Consider the following 25380-nt stretch of genomic DNA (forward strand, 5'->3'; position numbering starts at 1 on the left):
CCTTTTTCTCCTGAACTAGGCTTACCACATGGATTTTTCTGATGCTACTCTTTGTACATTGTCCTCATACTTGTGGACTTGTTCCTTAGCTTAGAAACAGAGAGGAGACTGAGGGCTTTGAGATAGCCCCATATGAACATACACCAGAAAACCTTCTTCAGCTGTATTTGCTGGGAGTTTATTATTGAACGAGAGGACACTATAGATAGCACCCACTTCTTTTTTTTAACACTCATTTCTTTTATTGCTTTTGGTTATTTGAGATTCAGCCATATCTACAACTAGCAACACAAGATGGCTATAGAAAAGTTTTACCAAATCAAATCTATCCAAGAAAAGGTATTGTGTGGGTGCTGGAATCAAAGAACCACAAGTAGAGATAATGATAAGGAGGAAATTTAGCTAAAACATTACTAAATGTTTCACATAGAAACAGCAGGAAATTCCACATTCTCCTCCAAAAAGAACCTGGATCTCTGCTGTATGTTCCTGAGGTGACATGAACTGCTTTCTGGTCCATTGCTTCTTCTCCAATATTTCTTTCTATTTGATGAAGCAAAGAGTTAAATGAAAGCCATATATGAGTAAAAACTAGAAGAAAGAAATGTCAAGTATCAAAATACTCATTTCTTTTACTGTAGGTCTCAATTAGATGTTCTCCTAAAAGAAAGGAGACAATCTGAACTATATCAAAAATTTGAGTTTCCTGTGTTATTCTCTCAGATGAGCCAAAAATATATTAGAATATTGATTTGTGTTGGCTGTCTTTAACTGTAACAAAACATTCAAGCCAATACAGTTTTAAAAAGTAAAAAGATATTTGGTTCAAGGTTTTATAACTTTTAGTCCGTGGTTATTTGGTTCCATCGATTCTGGATTGTGGAGAATCAAAGCGCCATCAGAGAGAACTGCAATAGAATTAACTGCACACCTCGTGGTGGACAGATGCATAAAGGAACTGTGGACCAAACAGGCCTCGGATGACACATTCTCAACAACCCACTTCCTCCAAACAAGCCTCATTTTTTAATGTTTCTGTCACCTCCCTCACCCCATTAATATTAACCCAGCAAAGCTCTATTCTACTGAGGTTAGAGTCTATGATCCACTCATATGCCCAAATCCCCCTTCTGAACATTTGCTCACTTGGAACAAAGCATTCAACATGAACTTTTGCAAGTTATCTCAGACCCCAAACCTACAATCATGTTAAAATCAAGAAAGGGGTGGAAATTATAAACTAAAATGAGAAAAAGTGTTTGCATCTAATTTGAATCCTCCTATGTACATTTTGTTGGAGAATCAATTTGCCTCGTATGAATATCATTTCTAATTACTGTCTACACTTGCAATTTTTATATCGCCAAGGCCATAATACAACTTCATTATGGTCGAAGTATATTTATGCAGTCATCTTGACATTGATCCTGATCAAAGAATTTCTTTGTTACTGAATGCTATATAAGAAGATATTTGCAGTGTTTTCTGATATTTCTATTGATTTCACTGTTTTTCTTTTTTCTTTTATTTCTCATATAATCTCTATGAATTTCATATATGAGTACTATATTTTAATGATTTCCTCCCATCTCTCCTTCCTCCAACTCCTCCCATATCTCTCCAGACTATTATTCAAATTCATGTCTTATTATTATTTAAATAATATTATCATACACACATGTGTATAAATTTAAAAGTAAAGAATACAAGTTTACTTAGTGTGGCTGATATGTAAATGTGTTTAAGGCTTATGACTTGGAACTGTATCCCTTATTAGGGCTGTCCTCTCTGAAACAGACTGCAACTCTCTCTCTTAGCACCCATTAATCACCTGTAGATACTTACCTTGAAATGGGGCTTTGGTAGACCCCATATCCATACTAAAATGTCAACATTTGTTGTCATGTTTAGGTCTTTTATAGGTGACAATACTATTTCATTGGTACAACACCCCTGTTATCTATAGAAGACATTATCTCTCAAGAGGGGCCCCATTGTTCTACTCTTGCAATATTTCTACCCACTCTTTCTTGTCTCTTGAGCCTTTGATGTAGAGGTTGTGTTGTAGATGTATCAGTTGATATCACACACCTGATTGTTAACTGTGATCATTTTTACTGGTTATGTTATTCTGTTGTGGTTTCTATCTTCTGTAAAAGAAACTCCTTTGATGAAGGGTGATAGCTACACTTATTTCTGGGTATAGGAGTAAATTTTAAGAACATGGTTAGGAAGTATACTAGTTTAGGTAAGTGACAGTCATAGGTTTCCCTCTAGCTTCTACCAGCCACAGGTAATTGCTTAGATTTACAGCACCAGACATGTCTTATTGGGCAGGTCCTAAGTCCAATGAGACAGCTTCCAGTTATTCCCATGATATAAAGTCATAGGGAGAAAAAAAATCCTTGCCCAAATAAAGAATGACACACCAATAAAGCTACAAGAAGCACACAAGAACACCAAATAGACAGGACCAGAAAAGGAAATTTCCATGACATTGTACAGTTTACTACACAGAACAAAGAAGAGAAAATAATCACATCACATATAAAGAAAATCCCATCAGGGAAACAGCTAGTTTCTCAATGTAATCTTTAAAACACAGAGGAGTCTGGGCAACAAAAGAACCAGAGAGATGGATAGAGCTATAAACTTGGGGAAAAGAACCTTCAGTATGTGCTAAGCCTACTGAAACTCAGCTGCTTTCTGGTCACAAGAACAAAACTTAATTACTAGTATTTGAACCACTTATTTTTAACTTGGTTGAACAACATCATTATACTAATTGGTAACTTATATAAAGGAACATTGTAATACATGGTTTTCATATAGGCTATATAATACATTGTTGTAATTAATCAACTATGCTAAAGTAACAACTCAAGCAAGGGGCAATCGGGAGATTTTAAAATTATAAGAAAAAGAATTAGTAAATTATTTTCAATTATTAAAATATAGAGAAAGATTCTTAATTTGTTTAACAATTTTCTAATCTTGCAGAAATATTTCTTCTTTTTGCACAATAGTTTCTATTTTGCCTTGTTTCAAAGCTATGTGAAAACATCCTCATGAAAGAAATAATCCACAGTAAAGCCGTAGATCTGTAGGGAAGATTAAATTGGTAAGGAAAGAATTCTATCAAAACAGTTATATGGGTGAGGTAGCCCATAACCAGAAAGACAAATACTGCAGCTTCTCTCTCATCTGAGTTTCTCAGCTCCAAATCATCAGATGTTAGTATACAAGATGGAGTAACCACAAAACCGGTGAAGTCTAAAGTTGCCATAGTCATCAGAGGGGAGGCTTGAGAGATGAATATCAGAATAAAGATGATTTAAAGTGGGAATAGAAAAACAGGGAGGAAAGGAAAGCAGGTATGAGGGAGAAAAGTCAGTACAGAAGAAGGGGGGACAAATAACACCAAGGCTGTTTGACAACGCCTTAAGGAATCATAGCCACCATCCTGCGATGTAGTCTCCCACCCACATGGCAGATAAGAACCTTTTGTAACTCCAGTCTCAAAGGAAGCAATGCCCTCTTCTGGACTCCATGGACACCAGGAACATAGGTGGTGCATGGACATATAAGCAGACAAATCACCCATACACATAAAAATAATAAAACATATATTTTTAATTTAAAAGAGCAAAATACAAAGGAAAATGACAAGAAAGTTCTGTAGGAATGGTTTAATAGGTCTGTGCCTTCTGAGAGCACTGGGATCTTATGCCTTTGAAATGTGACCAGAGCCCTGTCATGCTCTAATGCTCCGTAGTGCAGTAGAATGATTGGAGTAAATATTAAGTCAGACAGTTTTGGAGAGTCTTTATTTAGCAACAGCTGTATGACTTGCACAAACCTAATATTGTAGAACAGGATTGATAGTGAAAAACCACATAATCTCTTGGTCATGGGGCACCGTTACATAAATGCATCTGTGTTGGTCATTTTAAGACTGCCAGCAACAGTTTATTAGATTAAAATAAAGGGGTTGAAGTCAAAACTACACTGTCTGCTACTAGAGTGATCTCTTAGAGTTCATTCAGTTGTGTTAGCGTAGCGCACCCATCCATTCATTAAAGCCCATTTGTATTTCCTGATGAAATAGAAAGGAAGGCCTGTAGAAAAACACATCGAGGTGGTATTCACAACACAATTTCTTGTGAAAAATGAACGATGTTGATGCCAATTCACAGAATTTAGTTTTACAATTTTCTCAAAATTGGTGTGTGCTTATGTTAATATGTGCTTATATTAATTCTTTTTTTCTGATAATTTTTTATTACTTTATAAATGATACCAATCAAAATTTCCACTTCCTCCCCTCCTCCCACTTCTCTCCTGCTCCTTCACTCTCCCTCCCTCTCCCCCTACAGTCCTAAGAGAGGGCAGGATACCCTGACCTGCAGGAAGTCTAAGGCCTTCCCCTCCTCCATCAAGGCTTTGGTGAGCTCCCATTTTAATGAGATAGAAAGGGAATGTGATGTGGGAGTGTCATATATCAATTGATTTCATTGGCTAAGCAATAAAGGAACTGCCTCGGCCCATTTCATTGGTTAGAAGATAGGTGGGAGGAGTAGACAGAACAGAATGCCAGGAGGAAGAGGAAGTGAGGTCAGACTCCACAGCTCTCCTCTCGGGAGCAGACACCTCAGAGAGAGACGCCATGCTACCTGCTCCAGGGAAGACGCACGCTATGAAGCTCTGACCCAGGATGGACTTAGGCTAGAATCTTCCCGGTAAGACCGGTGCTCACAGATTGTTAGAGATGGGTTGATTGGGATATCAGAATTAGCCAGTAAGGGCTAGAGCTAAGGGCCAAGCAGTTTATAAAAGAATACAGTGTCCGTGTAATTATTTCGGGGCATAAGCTAGCCGGGCAGGGCAGGCGGCTGGGGTTTTGGGGACTCAACCCCGTAGCCCCACCGCCGCTCCCCTTATTACTACAGGAATGGATCTATATAGGAAGGGAGGTGGACCAAGAACTAAGAAGACTAGAGGGAAGGGAAACTGTAATCAGGACATATTACATGAGAAATATATTTTCAATAAAAGAAAAATGATTTTGTTGTTAAGAGTGCTGAGGTAGTAGAAGATAAAGAAGCTAGATATCAATCAAGGTTCAACTTTCCTAAAACCCAGTAGAACATGTTTTTTTCTCCCAGCTATAGTCAGAAGAAAGCATAGTGATTTTACCTTTGTAGACCAGAGACATGTGTTTCTCTAATAAGTGTTTTTCAACAGGTTTATTGTTCTCTCATTTACTTAGTCAAGACCATCTTTACAAAATAAGGTAGATTAGGCTACAGCTGTAGTTGGGGTGAGCTGTGATCAGGTTTTGTGATTGTCCTCTCCTGGCCTTGTGGACTATCGATGCCACTTCATACCCTCATGTTATGGGAGAGAAGCAACTAGTTCCCTGGCCTCTTCTCGTTTGCTCTCTGAAACCTCATACGTGCATATAATGTTTTGATCAAATTCCTCCGTACTCCTCTTCCACCCCTCTACACACATATTTTTCCTTCCTATGTTGATGTTATTTTCTAAGCCTCCTGAAACCATTCAGTGTATTCTAGTTCAGAGCCATCTACTGGAGCTGTCTACTGTGAATATGTTTAGCCTCACAGGTACAGTATCCCTGAAGCAATAATCTTCTGTAATCCTGCCAATAATCATCAACTGCCAATAGTTCTCCAGCCGTGATGGTTGGGTTCATCTTTGTAGGTCTTCTGCATGCAGTCGCTGATGCTGTGACTTAATGTGTGCAACTGTGCTGATATGTTAAATAAGTACCGCTTTTCTGGAGTTAAGGGCATTGAAGCTTTGCCTGAGGGCTACACCTCTAAGATTGAATTACCTTCCAAAGGCTCCAGTTCCTAATATAATCAGAAAGAACAGAGGTTTCACGGTAATTTATAAGGGGTAGGAATGTTTCTCTAGTGAAACATAAGTCTGGTGAATTATTCTGCTCTGTAACACATTTATAGGAAATAGAAGTTAAAGTTACTCATTAGGAAAATCAAAATCATACATTATTGTTGCAAGAATAAGTTTAACGCATGTGTTATGAAGGAAAGACACATTGTTTATTAAAAATAGTTGTAATAAGAAATTTACTGTAAGAGATAGATTCTTGCTCCTTTTGAATAGGCTTGTATGTAGGAAATATCTCAGCATAGTAAATGTGGAAAAATTAGTAAAAGAGATATTCAGAGTTCAAGAAAAACTGTCTTCATCCAGTTAGGGTCTGTTTATTTTTAAGTAGTGTCTTAATTAGGGTTTCTGTTGCTGCAACAAAACATCATGACCCAAAGCAAGTTGAGGAGGAAAGGTTTTATCTGACATACACTTCCATATCATAATCCATCACTGAAGGAACTCAGGACAGTAATACAAACTGGGCAGAAGCCATGGAGGGGTGGGTGCTGCTTACTTTCTTGTTCCTTATGTCTTTCTCAGTCTGCTTTCTTATAACACCCAGGACCACAAACCCAGGAATGGCACCACTCACAATGGGCAGGGCCCTCTCCCATTGATCACTAATTTTAATAATACCCTAAAAACTTTCCTACAATCTGATTTTATTAAGGCATTTTCCCAGTTTTCGTTCCTTCCTCTCAAATAACTTTAGCTTGGGTCAAGTTAGCATAAAATTAGCCAACTTAGATAGGAAAACTTAAAAAAAATACTAAACAAAGCTTTAGACCTGTGCTATAAACTAGGAAACCTCTACACATGCCATTGTCATAGAACACTTAAAGTGTGGCTAGTACTAGCTAAGGCGTATATTGACGTCGCTCAATTAGACATACTTAAATCAAAAGACTGTAAATTATCTCAGTAAGGTTTACATTGACTAATTACAGTTAAAATGATAATCTGAACAATATAAAATTTAAATTTATTACATAATCAGTTTGAGTTTCTTTTTACTCTCTTAAATGTGATTCTTAGAGTTCTAGGTGTTATATGCGACTCATATTTAGTTCTCACATTAGTTTCCCCCAGCAGAATGTAGGTATTGACAAACAGCATCAGAGACCTCCGAACGATTTTATCAGATCAAAGTGACTAGTAATGCATGATCTCGCCACAGAACAATTCAATATGAGATTCATAAAACCTAAATTTATATCTGCAACAAAATTATACACTTACAAATGTGTTTCTATAGAAATAATAAAACAATTTTAAAACAGCACCATGAAGTTGAGTGAGAATACTGAATTTGATGCATGCTGTATACACTACAGGAGTTCACTGTGAGATACACTCTTCTATTCTCTTCCTCTACAATTATTCTTCTGTGGTACATCTTTTGTAGAGGAAGACTATAGTCTAAATTCACTTTCAATCAAATGTGTTAGAAATTCTAAAGTCAATTATTTTATTTCAAAGAAAACAGTACATCTTGACAACATTTAAAAGCATTCATAATTAAGACTTATTTGTTAAAAGCAATTTTTTTGGATTACGAAATCATTGGTTTTTACTGAACTTAATTGAATCCATCTGATTTTTTTTGGCTAAAACTGCTATTTTCATCATTTACAAATGAATTAAATACCCAATCCAATTTTATATATTAAGCCATTCTGCGAAAATTCTTTTATTTTTCTCAACTAAAAGCAATTCAATACTTATCTGACTTATTCAGTAGTTAAAAAAACAGTGATAATACTGGATTCACAAACTAATTTTAAATGTTTGCTGGCAAATATTATCATGACTGCATTTAGTCTAAGACTGGTAATTTTTCTAGCAGTTTGTAAATGATCTCATTGAACTTTACCAATATAAACTGCTACTGCAAGAAGATACTATGATTTTTGTGATGCTGGCATTGGCTCTTAGTGTTGTGAATCATGAGATTCCCTGGTATCTTTAGCAACAAAAACACATTGAAATAGCATCTTCTCATATCAAACTCTTATCATTATCATTGCAATGTTTTTCCCGATTTAATTCCTAATGCTGGATGTTTCATTTATTAATTTGAAATATTTCTTTACATTGTAATAATATGTAGTAACATAGTAATAGGTTCTTACAGAAGAAGGTAGAGTTACAGGCCGCTGAACCATCTGATGTGGGTGCTGGGAACTGAACATTGGTCACCTGCAAGAGTGACATGAGTCTTTAACCGCTGAGACATCTTTCTTTCCCTGTCTTTGACCTAGTTTTACTGACTTCAAACTTTCTTTGTAAATCTGTTATAGCTGGAGCACAAGCATTCACATTTGTAAAATTAAAATGTTTTGCTATGAAGTATATTTAAGTCACTCTCCATTCATTTTCAACATTTGTGGAGGTTATAATTCTTTATTGTTTTTAATCTTCATTAACACTATAAATGTGTGACTAAAATGAAGGTATAAATAATCCACACAATAACACGGTCATCCATTATATGAAAAACTGTCTTCAATTTCCTCTGCCGCTGCTTTTGTCATTTCTACAAATTCATCAAACAAGTTCAGTATGGTATCTTTCTTATTTGGACTTCTGTCTAACATAAAAACCATAAGCTTTAATGATACTGTAAAGATGTTAATTTTTAAATCAATTTTATTACTCTTATTGTTTTGTGCTTACAAGTACACTCTATAACACATAAACATTTTTTTCCCAGAAGGCCAAGTGTCATGTTCACTTGTAATCTTGTGATTTAAGATTAGGAGGAAGAGGCATGAGATTTTATTAATTTGAGACCAGTTGAAAAGCTGAACTCCACTTTTTCTTTTGTCAAGATTATCAATTTCTATAAACATCCTATATGTATTTTAAAGAATGTATGTTTTTACAAAGTTTTATATCTATGCACATAAGTGCTTTCTCCCCTGTTTGTATCATCAAACTGTTAATAGTTAGTCAATACCTCTCTGCTATCTTTTACTTTATCTAGCATCTTCCAGTTTCCTAACATTCACTTCACTGCAGAAACATAATATTGGTGAATTTCTCAAACAAACCATGCTTATGAATCATTTTTAGCCTTCTCATGTGAAATTCATAATGATGATTTATATACATTTTACATGTTCATTGGTCTGAGCAGAGCATCTTCTCATGTCTTTTTTCCTAATCATACCACTTTAAATTTTTGACCAGAGAGAAATCTCCAGTATGAATGAACAAGAGACATGTTTTCTCCCTGCTGTTGTTTTTGGTAATCTGAAATCTGATACATGAAATACTTTATATTTTTCTTATCTTGTTTTTTTTTTTGTTTGTTTGTTTTTTTGAGACAGGGTTTCTCTGTAGCTTTGGAGCCTGTCCTGGAACTAGCTCTTGTAGACCAGGTTGGCCTCGAACTCACAGAGATCCACCTGCCTCTGCCTCCCAAGTGTAAGTCTCTGTTTCTTGTACCTTCTCATGGGCTATTTTCCTTGTTTGTTTTGTCCAATTCCAAGTGATAGTTTTTGTTTTATCTCATTGTATTATGTCTCATTTTATTTTATTTTATTTATTTATTTATTTATTTATTTATTTGGTTTTTCGAGACAGGGTTTCTCTGTGGTTTTGGAGCCTGTCCTGGAACTAGCTCTTGTAGACCAGGCTGGTCTCGAACTCACAGAGATCCGCCTGCCTCTGCCTCCCAAGTGCTAGGATTAAAGGCGTGCGCCACCACCGCCCGGCTTTTTTTTTATTTTTTGGTTTATTTTATTTTATTAGTATGCCTTAGAAGTATGTTTGTTTCCTAATGTGAATGTGAAACAGAAAGGGAGTGGACCAGAATGAATGGGAGGTGGGGAGACACTATGAGGAGTAGAGGGAGGGGAAACCATAAATTACATGTATTATGTGATTAAAATATTTTTAACTAAAGTAAAATTATTTGCAAGATCAAACTTTACTTTTACAAAATATAAAAGATAAAAGCATCTTTTTCTAAGGCATGTGTGTGTTTTAAGTGTCTGTTTGTGAATGAGCTCAAGTTGTCTGGAAAATCCAGGTCATCTTCTCTTCCATGTTCTCTTTGTTCATTTATGTCTTCAACAGTTCAGTGATCTGTCAAACCAAGTCTGTAGAATAACTATAGAAATACTAAGAGAACAGGCTTAACAAAATTATTCAATTTTCTCATTCTTAGTGAGTATTGATTTAAGAGTACATGCCTATCTATCAGTGATACAATTTCAGATGAAGGTTTTTGTCAATTCTAAAAATTCAAAGTGGTTTTAAATTCAGTGAAAAACATGCGAAAGTTTGAAACTCTAAAATCTCATGGTGAAACAAAATTAGTCTGTCTAACCATTTATCTGTCTATGTATGTATGTATGTATGTATGTATGTATGTATGTATGTATGTATGTATCTATCTATCTATCTATCTATCTATCTATCTATCTATCTATCTATCTATCTATCTATCTATCTGTCTATCTATATGTCTCTTTCCCTCCATCGTTCCTCTCTATCTTTGTCTCTCTTCTCTTTCTTCCATTCTCTCTTTTTCTACTCCCTAATACACACTTTTTCAAAGTCTCCATTCTCTTGAATGCTGAAATTATAAATGTTGTGCCAGGCTACTATTATTATTTTGTGAATGCATTATAATAATAATTATGCAAATAACATGTGTTGATGAAGAGTTGTTACAAGAAAGAACCAAGGGACAAGTCAATAAAAATAAAAATACTAGTTGATTTTGAAAGATAATAGAAGACACTAGCTAAGCAGAAGTTTGGATGCAAATAAATCAGTCAAAAGTGAAATAGGCAAAATCGAAATAGTGATCTTAGAAATTAAGTATATTATCAAATTACTTAATTAAGACTTGGAAACTCTTGGAATTGATAATATTTAAATTTAGAGAAAAAGCCATGAGCAACCTCCTAAAAATGAAAGTTACAGTTATAATCAATAAATAATGTAAGAAAATAAAAAAACATTCAGAATACAATACTATATCTTCATGTCCAAGAAAGACATTTTCTTAAAAATTAACATCAATTGCCAGCTCACTCCAAATTTTCAAGCACATACAATGGGAAACTTGCTTTTGATTTGAAATGAGCAAAAGTAATTTTAAATCATTTTATACAGTAAGCAAATAACTATTGGTAAAGGCATACCCACAAAAAACAAGCATTCAAGGATAGAAGAACAAATTTACTTTCCACTGAATCATTTTCCATGTTGAATTTAGGCATCCTGCTGGTTTCATTGATTTCTGTAGAGCAGAGAAACCATACACTTGCCTGTTAAGGTTCATTTTATTGCAAGAACTTTTGAAGGATTATGTCCATGAAGAACCAAACATATAATATAGTCAAAATTTTTAATCTTATCAAAAAAGGAAAAAAATAATTCCATTGCTCTCTTACAAATAATAATAAAGATAGAAGTGTTTAACAAAAATCTTTTTTCACTGAAATAATGAAATAAGTTTATAACTTATAAATTGATAAAATATAAAATAGAATGCATAAATTTTAACATAACCATTCTGAGATGTTATAAGTGGCAATATTATAGAATAAGTGAAAGTAAAAATAACGAATATTATCATTTTTTCCTGCGTAAAATACTGTGTCAATCTACAAAATTGATATCAACAAAAAATATACATTTTTTACACAGGCTTTCAGGTAGAACAGGCTGACCTTAAACTTAATATGTAGCTGAAGATGACTTTAAACTTCGGAGCTTCTACTTCCATCTCCCCACAGACACTACACCTGGTTTTCTATATTAGAGAAGAAACCCATAGCTCCATGAATGCTAGACAAGCAGTCTGCCAGGGTTGTGGATTTGTCAGACATCATCAGAGAAGTTTCTTTATACGTGGATGATGGTTAATGCCAAAACTTACATTTGTTTAACCTACAGAGAATTAGTGTCAATAAATTATTCAAATGCATATGTGTTAAGGGATGTTATTTTTAGTGGTCAGATGTGTGTTGCATTTGTTTATGCTGCATTTGTTTAATAATGTAATGACGTGTGATTAACTATGTAAAGATATGTTGCATGTGTTTCATCTTGCCTGCCTATAACACCTGATTGGTCTAATCCAGAGATAAATGCCAATAGTTAGAAAAAGGATAGGCAGAGCTGGCACATCATCCCCAAACGCCCAGAGACCATCTCAGGAAAAGGGACAAAAACATTCTAAAAGCCAGAGGTCATGAAGGATTGGAGAGAAACAGTGTCTTCTGGATTTGACATTATTGCAAAATATTTGTTTAATCAGGCAAAGATGTGTTACACTTATTTATGCTGCATGTAAAGATGTATTGCATTTGTGTTAATTAAATAAAATTAACACAGGCTCAGAGAGGTGGGCTAGCCACCGCTTGGCAGGAAGTAGCAGGGAGGAGCTTAGCATGTTTCTTTTTCAGTTAGGAAGGTCTGTGGTGTGGAAGGGCATGGTTGCCAGATGTTAGCAAAGAGAAAAGGTAGCCAACTGGTACTCTAATTCTCTAAGCACACAGATTTGTACTCTAGCCTTTGACTCTTGAGTTTTATTAGAACTATAGAAAAATTTAGTTAGAACTCCCTTTAGTGGCAGCAACAGAGCCATTGTCTGGGTTAACAGAATTCCCCCAAGGCTATGGCCTTAGCAGTTGGGCTACTAGTCATGTCAAGCACAGCTATTGTGACAAAGAACAAGGCCACAGGGCTGTGCTGCTTATGCCTGCACAGCAGTTGCAGTCTCCAGCAAATGTTAGAAAAGAATTATTATCATTCAGCAAATGTTATAGTAAAGATTTGGAAGGTTGTCATGAATAGCCTACAAGTGATGGCTTCTGGGTTTTCTATACAGTTTTCTATATGGCTATGGCTGCTGGTAGGTGGACCATGTCTCAGCTGCTGGTCACACACCTCAGAATATGGACAATAAAATTAAAGTTAATATAAATATATATTGTATATTATAGATGACATTGTGAAATACAAGAACACAAAGTTCAAGATTAGGTATGTGGGGGTGGATATTGGAGAAGTTAGGCAAGGAAGTTTGGAGTGAATATGCTCAAAATACTTTGTATGAAGTTCAAAAAGAAGAGAAAGTTATTTAAAAATTGAGAGAATGATCACAATTTTATTAATTTCATTTAACTCAAAAATTTTAACATCATGTTGTATTTGTGACCTTATATGAAATCTGACTAAATGATTTAACAATGTTTAAAATAAATTTAGTTAGGAGATTAATTAAAAGTCTGATTCATAATAATATTTTCTTCAAAGACATTTTTTATAATTAAACTAATCTAACAGTATTCCTAGCTGCATGTGACTTTAGCATACTGACTTGAAAAATGGACTCAAACCCTCTTCCATCATTCGTCATGTCTTCGACATCTCCGTGAGGATGCACGCTAGTACTCTAGCCTTTGCAAGAGTAAGAGTAAATGTAGACCAAGATGCTGGTGAAAAATGAGATGTAGCAGTAGAAATCCTGACTAGTGACGCCTCCCCTGCTTTGCCCTCACTCTTTTTCCCTGCCTTCCACTGAGATGACTAAAATCATGCTCCTCCTCTCAGAATCTTAACAAGAAACTGAACCTGTCCAACTCACTTTTGTTCTGTTTATAACTGAATTTTCAATGATCAATATAATATACTCTATATTTAACAACATAATAATAACATGAGTTCTTTCCTTTCTGAATATGGGCTTTAAATTCTCACATGATTCAAAACAATTATACTTCTATAGAAGTTCTATGGAGCACTTACCCCTTATCTTTCAGATCAAGTACTTCAGAACAGACACAAAATATTCTGGATTTACCATGGATTAACTATAAAATCCCATGGATTCCAGATAACAGCATGGTATGCTCTGTTCTGGAGGATCTTCAAGTCAAATGATTTTGCCAACAGAAGTCAGCCCCATCCTGGACTTTGGTGGGTGCTTGCAGCACAGTGTGGCTCTGAGCATCCTGGGAAAGCAATCACTTCTGCAATGTGGGGCCTTTGTTCCTCTAGCTTCTTCAGCTCAGAGCTTTCACCTGCTGGCTGTCATTCCCAGAACAACCTTGATTATAAGTGGCCTTAGCTGTAGGGCAGTGCTGAAGGAGTGTATTCTCCTGTCTTTAGCATATTTTTTCCAGTTGCTATTAATTACTGAGATAAAATGTGTATGCATCTCTCTCTTTCTCTCTCTCTCTCTCTCTCTCTCTCTCTCTCTCTCTCTCTCTCTCTCTCTCTTTCTTGCGCGCGCGCGCTCTTTCTCTCTCTCGTGAATGTGTGTGTGTGCATATATACATTCAGGTTCTAGTTTGTTAGTAACTTAAATTAGTTTTAATTATTATAATGTGCCAGTGAGAAAAATTTTGATTTATCTTTTCCGAGTTCTATAAAACCAGTGTTGTATTTTATTTGACACACTTCACAATGACTTATCTCACATCTCTTTAACTCACTTATCTTTAAATACATTTAAAAATCACAACACTTCCCAAATCCGCCTTAATTTTTTTTTCAAAATATATGTAGAAAGCACACACAACGCTATAACATTGCAAGTAGGTCACATAGAACTCCCTGGAGGAAACAGAAACTAAATCATTTTAATATGCTTATTACTTGAAGCCCATCTGAAATCTTATTAGTGCTAAGGATGTGGAAGCTTTATTCTCTTTCCCCTGTGGCTGATGACTTATTTACATATCAACTTCTTCCACGGGACTTGGAGAGGGCAATAAATGGGCACTGGATCAAAGAATAAAGTGGTATTCAGAAACGTCTTCTAATGGAGATCCTTCTTTTGTTGAATTACCAATTTGAAGTGATCATTATGTCATGAGCTAATTGCTAAGTGGCGAAGAACTTCTGAATCTGCATTGTTCACGTCCGACAGGATCACCCAGGCATTGGACTTGCAAATGCAGCCTTTGGCTCAGGGTGGCTTAGTGTAATGTATAAAAATCGGAGATGGGTGTTTCAAACCAAGAAAATTCAACTCTTGATTTCACATGCATTGAGAGCACTGACTTGTGTGACAAAGGGAACGCTTTATCCAAATCCTCTTTTCTATTTTAGTCGTTTGCTTAGTATTTTTTAAATGATCCTTTAGACAAAATGAAGGATTATGTGATAAAATTTCCCCTAAAATTTCATGTGTTTATCCATAATTCTACTGGTAAAGCAGTCAATATGTTGTAGAACATATCATAGACTGCATAGATGACCTACAGAAATGTACCTTCCCCCACACTCCACTTTCCTCTATTAATCTGCTTACAAATAAGGCAATGACAAATCAAAACAGTGACTTTCACTAAAGCCCTCCAGGCCATGAAATAAAAATTCTTACCTAGTTACCTCATGTAGTAAAAGAAAAGAAACTCAAATATTATTCTTTCACTGCAACTTGATGCCCAATATACCATTATTGTATTTAGTGACTCTTCATTTGGCAACTACAAATACATACTATAGAAGTAGTACTTACAGTAAAAATACTTACAAAATAACATTTATTATGATATGCATGTGTATGCTTGCATGTGAATATATAAGTGTAAATATATGGGGGCTGGAGAGATGGAAGCCATAGCATGTTGCTCACAAATCCCATTCAAGTGCTCGGTCTTCTGAAAGACCCAAAAGTCATGCTGGCAACACAGCCCAGAAAGCTTGCATTTCAAAATGGTGTGACATATTTCCTGCTATTGCTGAATCAAGAAAACTTCTCTTAAAAGAGCTGCAGCATACCACCAGCAAGAAAAGCCAATTCAGGAAAAAAAATGTAGCTAAACTTTGTTTTTAGTGTCTAGAATTCCTTTGCAAGCCTTCTCAGGTTTGAAGTGGATTTTAGTTGGCCACATGGGCTTGTAAGGAGGTCGTTTGTTTGTTCCTAGCCACTCAGCCCTGAAATAATCACACAGAAACTATATATTTTAAATCACTGCTTGGCCCATTAGCTCTAACTTCTTATTAGCTAACTCTTACATATTAATTTAACCCATTTATACTAATTATAAATATTAAGTATTTCCACAAGGCTAAAGTTCTGGCATCTGTCTCTACTGGGGCTACATGGCTTCTCTTTGACTATGCCCTTCTTTCTCCCAGCATTCAGTTTAGTGTTCCCCACCTACCTAAGTCCTGCCCTATCAACAGGCCAAAACAGTTACTTTATTAACCAATGTTATTCAGAGCATACAGAGGGAAATTCCACATCACTCTAAAGGGCAATAGATATATGTCCCACATACATTGAAAATTGGTTTTTATTATGTTTAGTTTCCATTATCTAGTATCCCATGTCATTTTATTTTTCTTTGATTCATGATCTGAATGTTTATAGTTTTTAAAAATATCCTTCCTTTATTCATTTCTCATTCAGCCCCTATGTGGTCAGAGACCAGTCTGTTGCCACCTTCTCTTTGAAACCCACATAAACACATCTTGGTATATTCTACTCACTTGTTATTTTTTTATTTTATTATATAGGGCATTTTTCTATGTTAAATGAAAATGTAGAATTATTTTTATATTTATTGAGTTATTTAGTTATTCTCTCTTTTAACTTCAGATATATGTTTTATCTTAGTATGTAGCAATAAAAAAAGAAAGAATTGGAACATTCAATAATGTTGGAGTTTTTTCTCAAGTTGATCTGTAAATTCAAAACAATCCAATCAAAGTCTCAGCAGGCTTCTTTTTAGATGTTGTGTTGACAAAAATCATTCAATATTTATATGGTAAGATGAGGTACTAAAATAATGAAAACAACTGTTCATGAGGAAAGTGTGAAGTCTCACACTGCCTGCTTTTTGAAACCGCCGCAGTAATCATCCCACTATCGACACTTGGACAGGCATGGTGATCAATGAAACAGAGTAGGGACTTCAGACTAGGCTCAGAAAATACAGCCAGCTGATTTTTGCCCAAACACAAATTAAAAAATAGTGTGACTCCATATGCAAATAAACAAAACTAGGCACATGTCACATTTTATGTCAAAAATGACAAAAATTAGATTGCTAAACTAAGTGAAAATGTAAGCATGCAAATTTTTACTATAAAAATATAGATAAATATAATTTTTAATGAAGTTTGATCAAAATATTTTTAATCGGAACTCTAAAGTTAAACAAAATGACAATAAATCTATTCAAAAATTTTAAAATATTTTGCTCTGCAAAGAAAACAGTTACAGAAATGAAGCATTGAGCAAATAGGGGAAAACATTTGCAAATGGTGACATGCTTGGTAAAGGCTTGTGTGGTGTGCATGTTTGTATATATATGCACAATATGCATATATATATCATATTGACAGATGATTTATAGTTTATATAATAGGGTTACTAAAATTATGAAAACAGTTTTTTTAAAAGCAAAATGATAATTCTAAACTGACAGAACCTGTTTTTATATTTATTACCAAGCTCTAATAATCAAAATTATTATTGACAGACAAATAAACATGCTGACCACCCATGCAGAAAAAGGACCACAGGACAGACACACACAAATATGGCAAGTCTTGAAACTCAAAGAACCTGGTTAATAAATAAACAAAAGATCTGAACAGACGTGTCATTGAGTGTTACAAATGTTGTCAAGGAATCAGAGCATGCAGAGCCCTGGTTCACTGCTGCTGAGCTCACAAAGTGGCAGCCTGCAAGGGTATTTCACAGTTTCTTGCAAAACTTACCAACAAGTGTGTACTTGATGTTCCTTGGTAATGTTCAGATTGCCACATGTCAGAGAAATGCATGCCAAACTGAACGTTCTCAAGATGGCCTGTGCTGGGGCAATTTGAACAACTAAAGAGTGTGGTATGGAATTGTAACACAATGTATAACGCAATATCTATGAGTTGTTGATAAAAATTTTATAGTCAAGTAAATTTGGAGGATAGATGAATACTCTTAGATGGCTTTTAGAAATCATAAGGCTATATATGTATTCCTTTCCCCCAAATTCTCTGATATGTCTTGAGTTGTCCCAAATATTATAGTAATTACTCTATGGGCAAATCTTATGAGGTGGGAGGGATCACTGGAAAGTGATAAGTTGCCTTCATAAACTGACTGTGTCCTTACAGGAGATGACTTGGAAATTTCTTCATGTATCTTTTATCTCAGTAAGTGGAAGGTCTTACTTGAGGAGAAGAAAACATCCTTTCAATAGTACCAAATCCACCAGCTCATTGATTAACTTCACCTTCCCGACATGAAGAAACATATTAATTCTGTTGCTCATAAGCCACCCCTTTTGTTGTTGTTCAGTCAGGCTGAACAGATATTCTTCCTCACTCCTGGATAGTGGCTTGCTCTCCAAGGAATAGCAGGAAAGAGGGAAAAATGTCTTTATAGTCTGCCAATAAATGACAGGTGACCCAGGCTAACATCAACAATAAGCAGCCGGGAAGTGGTGGCTCACGCCTTTAATCCCAGCACTCAGGAGGCAGAGGCAGGCAGATCTCTGTGAGTTCGAGACCAGCCTGGTCTACAAGAGCTAGTTCCAGGACAGGAACCAAAAAAAGCTACAGAGAAACCCTGTCTCAAAAATCAAAAAAAAAAAAAAAATCAACAATAAGCTTGATAGCCTATGTAATGAAAAGACCATTTCTCTTGAAAGCAAAGAAAGAGATATCTTGATTGAGGGAACCATTATGGCGCTAGCAGGAACCATGACACTAGAAAATTTTCCAGACATCCACAAGGATGACCCCAGTTAAGTCTCTAAGCAATAGAGGATAGGGTGCCCAAACTGGCCTTGCCCTGTAGTCAGACTGACAGTCTTAAACATCACCATAGAACTTTCATCCAGCAACCAATGGAAACAGAGGCAGAGACCTGCATTGGAGCACTGGACTGAGCTCCCAAAATCCAGTTGAAGACTTGAAGGAGAGAGAATATGAGCAAAGAGGTTAAGACTATGATGGGTTCACCCACTGAAATAGTTTACCTGAGCTAATGGGAGCTCACCAACTCCAGACAGACAGAAAAGGAAACAGCATAGGACCAAATTAGACCCTCTGAATGTGGGTGACAGTTGAATGGCTGGGCCAGAGTGTGGGGCCACTGGCAGTGGCACCAGAATTTAACCCTACTACTTGTACTGGCTTTTTGGGAACCCATTCTCTTTGGATGGATACTTTGCTCAGTCTGGATATAGTGGGGGGGGAGGGGCTTTGGATCTTCCCCAGAGTAAAGTGCCTTACTCTCTGTGAGGAGTAGAAGGAGATGAAGGGGGGGGGGGGTAGGTGGAGGCAATGGGAGAAGGGGAGGGAGTGGAAACTTGGATAGGTATGTAAAATTTAAAAAAAAAGATGTTTATTTTCTTTTTTAAAAAGAGGAAAAAAAAAAAGACCATTTCCCAACCCGAATTTAATTTTGCACAACCCAGTTTCCTTCCTAGATTTGCTAGTGGGAAATCTGCATGGGCAGCAACAAAAGCTTTTCTTTCATTGCTACTGAGTTCCCCTTTATTATTCATGGCTGTTTTCATGAATAAACATCTTATTTGTCTCTTTACCTTGAGTAAACATCTCTAAGTTTTATTCTGCCTTGCGTAAACTTTCTAGAAAAGCCAAATGACATTTGCTTTCAATGTAATAATTGGTATGTTTGTGTTTAAGTTCACTACAGTGGGATTTGTTTTCCAACTCTAGAGTAGACTGATATTTTCACTATTCCATTCCGTCTCCTCTGTTGATTTTTAATCATTTCTCTTTTGCTATTTATTTATGTGGTTTCTCTGACAAATTTTTAATTTACTATAGTGTGTCTTCATAGCCTACCTTTTACTTACTATGTGAACAATGGGCAAATCTTAAAGAAGACAGACTGAATTACCACTCTTCTGTTCTGTGCACCCTCACCATTGAATTCTACATATGATATGACACTAGCATCAATGCAGATATTATTAAGCCGTATGTGGTCTTTATATCCATTTGCAGAGCTGCTGCTGCTTCTGGTGGTTCAGAAAGGGGTGTGCTGGTTTAAGCCCATGTTGTTCTGTTACTTGCATGATTTTTAGTCTGTTACAGGACATATGTGATGCAAAAGAAACCCTTAAGCTTTTGTCTCTATGAAAGTGTCTTGTTTTACCTCCATCTTTAATAAATAATATCTGTAAATATAGGAGTCTTCATGCACAACAGTTTTTCTAATGAATATTATTTAAATATCATCCCAACATTTCCAGCCTCAGTCTTTCTGGTGAGCAATAGGCAGCACTTTTATTGAGCTGAATGTAATGTCTTTTGTTTCCTACATCTTTTTAGTATGATTTTCTTTTATTTTCTTACAGCATATGACTCTTTTCTCTGTTGTTCATGCTTTTAGTATTCAATTAGATAATTTTCCACTGACCTGAATGTAGGTCGATAATTCTTGATTCTTTCTTCTGCTGTTCAGTCTGTTTATAGGCTTATAAGAGGAATTCTTTATCTCCGATTTTTCATATTTGCTATTCTTTTCTGACTGTTTTTATGTCTACCGCTGTTCATAGTTTCCCTTCTCCTTCTACTGCCTTTTGCACAAGGTGTTCCATGCATTTTTCATAACTACTTTAAAATATCTGGCATTTCAACAACATCTTTTACAAGTTTTTATTATAGTTATTGTTAAATTACTAATTGATAATTCATGTATTTTGGGTTGTTTTTCTCTGAATTAGTCTCATTAGATTCTGTCTTCACTTGTCCAGCAATGTTTGCTTATATACCAAAAAAGCATTAACAATATATATAAACACATATACACACTTATGCACATGCCAGCACATACACAAACACACACAAACATACACACAAAACACACTTATACATATGCATATACATGCACACATACACAGAAGCACATACATACAACACACACACACACACACACACATTTTGCATTAGTTACTTTTCTTGTTGTTTGACAAACTTGACAATACCCAACCAAAGAAACCTAAGGAAAAGCTCCTTTGGGTAACAATTCAAGGTTAAGATCCATCATAGAAGGGAAGAAGTCTTAATGACAGGAGGTTGAGGCAATGGATCACATTATTTCTGTAGGGAGCACCAGAGATAGCTGAATATTGATTCTTAACCCATGTTTTACTTTTTATTCCACCTAGAACCTCAGCCTATGAAATTCTGTCCCCCTCATTCAGGTTGGATCTTCTCACTTTGTGGACATGTTGAGAGATTTGCCTCCAAGTTGATTCTAGATCTTATGTAGTTGACAATCTAGTTTAACCACCATATATGTCTGGGAAAACTATATTTCTGAGTGGATCCAGTCTTTAGGTGATCTGGGTCAATTATTTGTCATTGATACAGTTAGGTTCATTTCAATATATGTTTCAAGCTATTTGAGAGTGGGTTCACAAACGTTCTTTCTGGGGGTGGAGATATAGCTCAGAGTTTAAGAGCATCTACTTTTGTTGTGGAGAACCTGGATTTTACCCCCAGCACTGGTATTATGGCTCAAAACTGTCCATGACTCCAATTCCAAGGAATATTATATAAATCACCCTCTTCTGGCTGCCTTAAGTAACAGGCATGCCTGCACTACACATACATGGATATAGGCAAAACACTTAGACAAATAAAAATTAAAATAAAAAAAATCTAAAAAAAAAGAACCCAAGCCCACAGTGTTCCTTCACCAAATAAATAAGAGACTTGCATGTCTGAACCACCTTTGGTTGTCTGTGCTAAATTGTCATATTCACAGACTTTGTAGAAGTGTGTGTGTGTGTGTGTGTGTGTGTGTGTGTGTGTGTGTGTGTGTGTGCGTGCATGTGTATGTGTGTTTTTGGTGTTCATACTCATTCATGTGTACACATATTTCAAATGTGTATACGCATTTTCTTGAAGAGACCTAAGATTGGAGTTGAGTGTCTCCCTCTGCTTTGTATTTCATTAGTATTTGTAACAGGGCAATTTACTAAAAACCAGAACTCATGAATTCAGAAAGACTATCTGACCTGGGAGCTTCAGAGATCCTCCCATATCTGTAGAGCTAGGAATACAGGATTATGTCATCATGCCTGACTTTTCACATGGCTGCTCTACATCCAAACTCAGGTCTTCAGACTTGGATGGCCATCTGTTACTGAGCATCTCATCTTCAAACTTCTGAGAATTTTCATTCATCTTCCTTATCTCACTTCTAACCAGATGACTTATGTTTTGTGTTCTTTGTAAGACTCAGCATTTCTGGAGTGATTCCCTCCAGTGTCCTGTGTCGTCCTCAGGCTTCAGTAATCTCTGCGTGTCTCTCTGCAGTGTAAGGTTGAGAACAGGTGTTCTCAGTTGAATTACTTTCTGAAGACAAGAAACAGGTGACTAGGCCAATTTCTCCTTACTACCTGTCTTACTCTCATGTCACTTGCCCACTATGCTAGTGTTTGATGAATGCCTGAATTGTCTATGCGGTTCTCTTGGTGTTCTTGTCTTCTAGTGAGAATTCTACAATTGGTGCCTACACATCCAAACTTCACATGGAAAATGTACCAATTCTTTTCTGCCTACTTTCTTTCCAGTGAAATTTCAGGGATGCTTATGAGTTCAGATGATGCAGATTTTATTTTTTTTTTCTGCGGCTACTATACCAACATTAACTTTGGCATCTTATTAAATAATATAAGCATTTTCCCTTAGTTGTAGCTACTGTGGTATCTCCTTTCACAAGCTGTTTTGTTGTGTATGAGAGCAATAATGGACCCTCACTGCTCTAGACTTTGTTAATTACTTTGCGAGTTATAATTGAGAGTGTTTCTTTACATGCTCAGAGTACTGATGAGCTTAAGAAACTATGATTTCTAGCTTGGGAAAAAGAGTATCTTTTTCCAATTCTTTGTGTTTCCTATGTGGAACCACTGCCTTTTTTCCCCCATTATTTATAGTGAACTAATAATGCCTTCATAATTACCTTTAAACAATAGTTCAAGTATGCTCTTTTGAATTGTAAAAATATCATTTATTGTATTTGTAAGGGTTTATTATAGACGGAGACTGCTCATTCATTCCCTGCCACTCAGACTCAAAATAATCACTCAGAAACTGTATTAATTTCAACACTTTTTGGCCCATTATCTTAGGCTTCTTATTGACTGACTCTTACATCTTAACTTATCCCATTTCCATTATTCTATATTTTACCATGAGGACCTTGGTTTACTGACAAGGTTCTGCCTGGCAGCTCATGCCTTTCTCCTTCAGCAGCTAAATGGTATCTCTCTGACTCCGCCTACTTTCTCTTTACAACTCTGTTCAGAATTCCCACCTTGCTCTATTCTACCCTGTCTATAGACCCAAAGCAGTTTCTTTACTAACCAATCGCAATAAAACATATTCACAAAATACGGAGAGGAACCCCACATCAGTTTATGGGTCTTATAAATCTAAAAGCATTGAGATGTAAATTGTTGATATTTCTCAGCATATATAATACCTAGAGTTTTAGTTTGCCATGTCTCAGTAGGAAATCTAATTTGCAGTGGCTGAAAAGACTAACACAGCTAACTGTCAAGAGAAAATTCTGTCTTCCCTTCAAGAATAAAGAGGAAATTTTTTCTATATGTAAAACTTGAACAATATTGCTCTAGAGCTTAGAGTAGATGAAGCATTCTGAAGTGTAAGTACAAAAGTCTAGGTAGGATTAAGGTAATTATGCAGACATGAAAAGTCACATTGAATACAAAGATTTATTGCTTAAGCCTAATCCTCAGGACAATAGAACACTAGCACAATTCATTGAAATAATGAAGGGTCCATTCCTTAGGCCTTATGTAAAGCAGTGTTTAAAGCTCAAGAGAAGCTAAAGAGTGTGCTTGACATAACCTGAATAATAAATACTATTTCTACTTTTGAAGATATCCATTTGAATATAAGCTTAATATCATCAGATTATAAATTCATAATAGCTAATGAATTATTTTATTAGGTTAAATTGTATTCATAAATTCCCCCAATGCACAAACACCCAAGGGCATAGTAGAGTTGATACTACTATATTTCAACAATACATTTCTAATTTTACTGTTTTCCTATTATTCAGGAAATCTCTTGAATGCATGCATAGAAGCATGCAAAAAGAAGTAAAAATTTTGCTAGGTATGTGCCTGGTACTGTTACAGCATAACTTGCTTTAAAACTCTCAGAATACATTTTTAAAATGGGTGGTTCCGCCATCAGCATTCAACCTGAGTCAGACACTAGTAAATGTTTGTTTCAAAATAGGCTGTTGTTGATTTCTAATTTTATATTTAAAGGAGAAGCATTGTTATGGCAGGATCAGAAAGATAAATAGATGGGGTCTGACTTCAAAGACACTAAGTTTCTTCTAAAATCCCAGAAAACGGAGTTCAGAAGAGAGAAAGTCATCGACTAATAAAATTCTCTCAGGGACCATCAAGTCAGTTCTTGACCAGAGAGAATGGAGTAGAAGCACACTGGCAAACTCTCAGCCTGGTCATCTAACAGTGAAACAACTTGAGCTGGGATTGAAAATTACCAAGCCACTGATGCCTGTGGCTTGGAGAATCAATCAAATGAGGTATAAAAATGCCTCATATTAGAGCCAAGGGACTCTTTATAAAATAAACTTTGATTAAAATTCAGCCTAGAAATCAGTAGGAAGCTTAACTATCCCCCAGCAACACTCAAGGCAATGAAAGAGTTGTCTGAAATTTATATACGCAGCTACCAGATAGTGAAGAAGTAGGAAGACCTGCGATTTAAAGATACTGGATTGCCCTAAACTACCACACGTCTGGAAAAGACAACATTTTTTTTTCTTTCCCCAAGCAATGACCTTCCTGAAGCTACTGTCTGATGACAGTCATTAGGAAAGTAATTAAGAATCAGATTTAGATAGTTGAATATACTAAATTCAATCTAGGAATAATAAATCTTTGGAATGTGTATGTTTTAAAAATAAGGCTACATATTTGGATAGCATCTTTTATTGATACCATTAAATGTAAATATTTGAATGAAAATAATTTTAACAGTAGAATTTATTATATAATAAGCCACATAGTCCCTAGAAACAGATATTTTGGTTTTTTAAAATTTAAAACACACATTTAAGCACAATATATAAAACCAAGTGAACTAAATTATGTGAAAAGTATCCTACATTTTTAAAACTCTTTTAAATATAGTTTTGAGATAATTAGATTTCAAATTTATCTTCTAAGAAGAATTCTTCCTTCCCTCCCTCCCTCCCAACCTCCCTCTTTCCTTCTCCCTCTCTATTCCACGAGGTTATATCACTATACATCTCAGGTTTGCCTAACCTCTCCATCTGTACATCTAAAATGCATCAACCCCTGTTAAAAACCTAAGACCCCAAAACTGAGCACAAAGTTGCCTGGAAGCCAGGTATTGTGGATTCCAGAAGAAAAGCAGCTGACCCTTATCTCAGACACCCCTTGGATACAAAGACACAACGGCCCC

Source organism: Microtus pennsylvanicus, chromosome 14, assembly GCF_037038515.1.
Source record: "Microtus pennsylvanicus isolate mMicPen1 chromosome 14, mMicPen1.hap1, whole genome shotgun sequence".
Lineage (NCBI taxonomy): Eukaryota > Metazoa > Chordata > Mammalia > Rodentia > Cricetidae > Microtus > Microtus pennsylvanicus.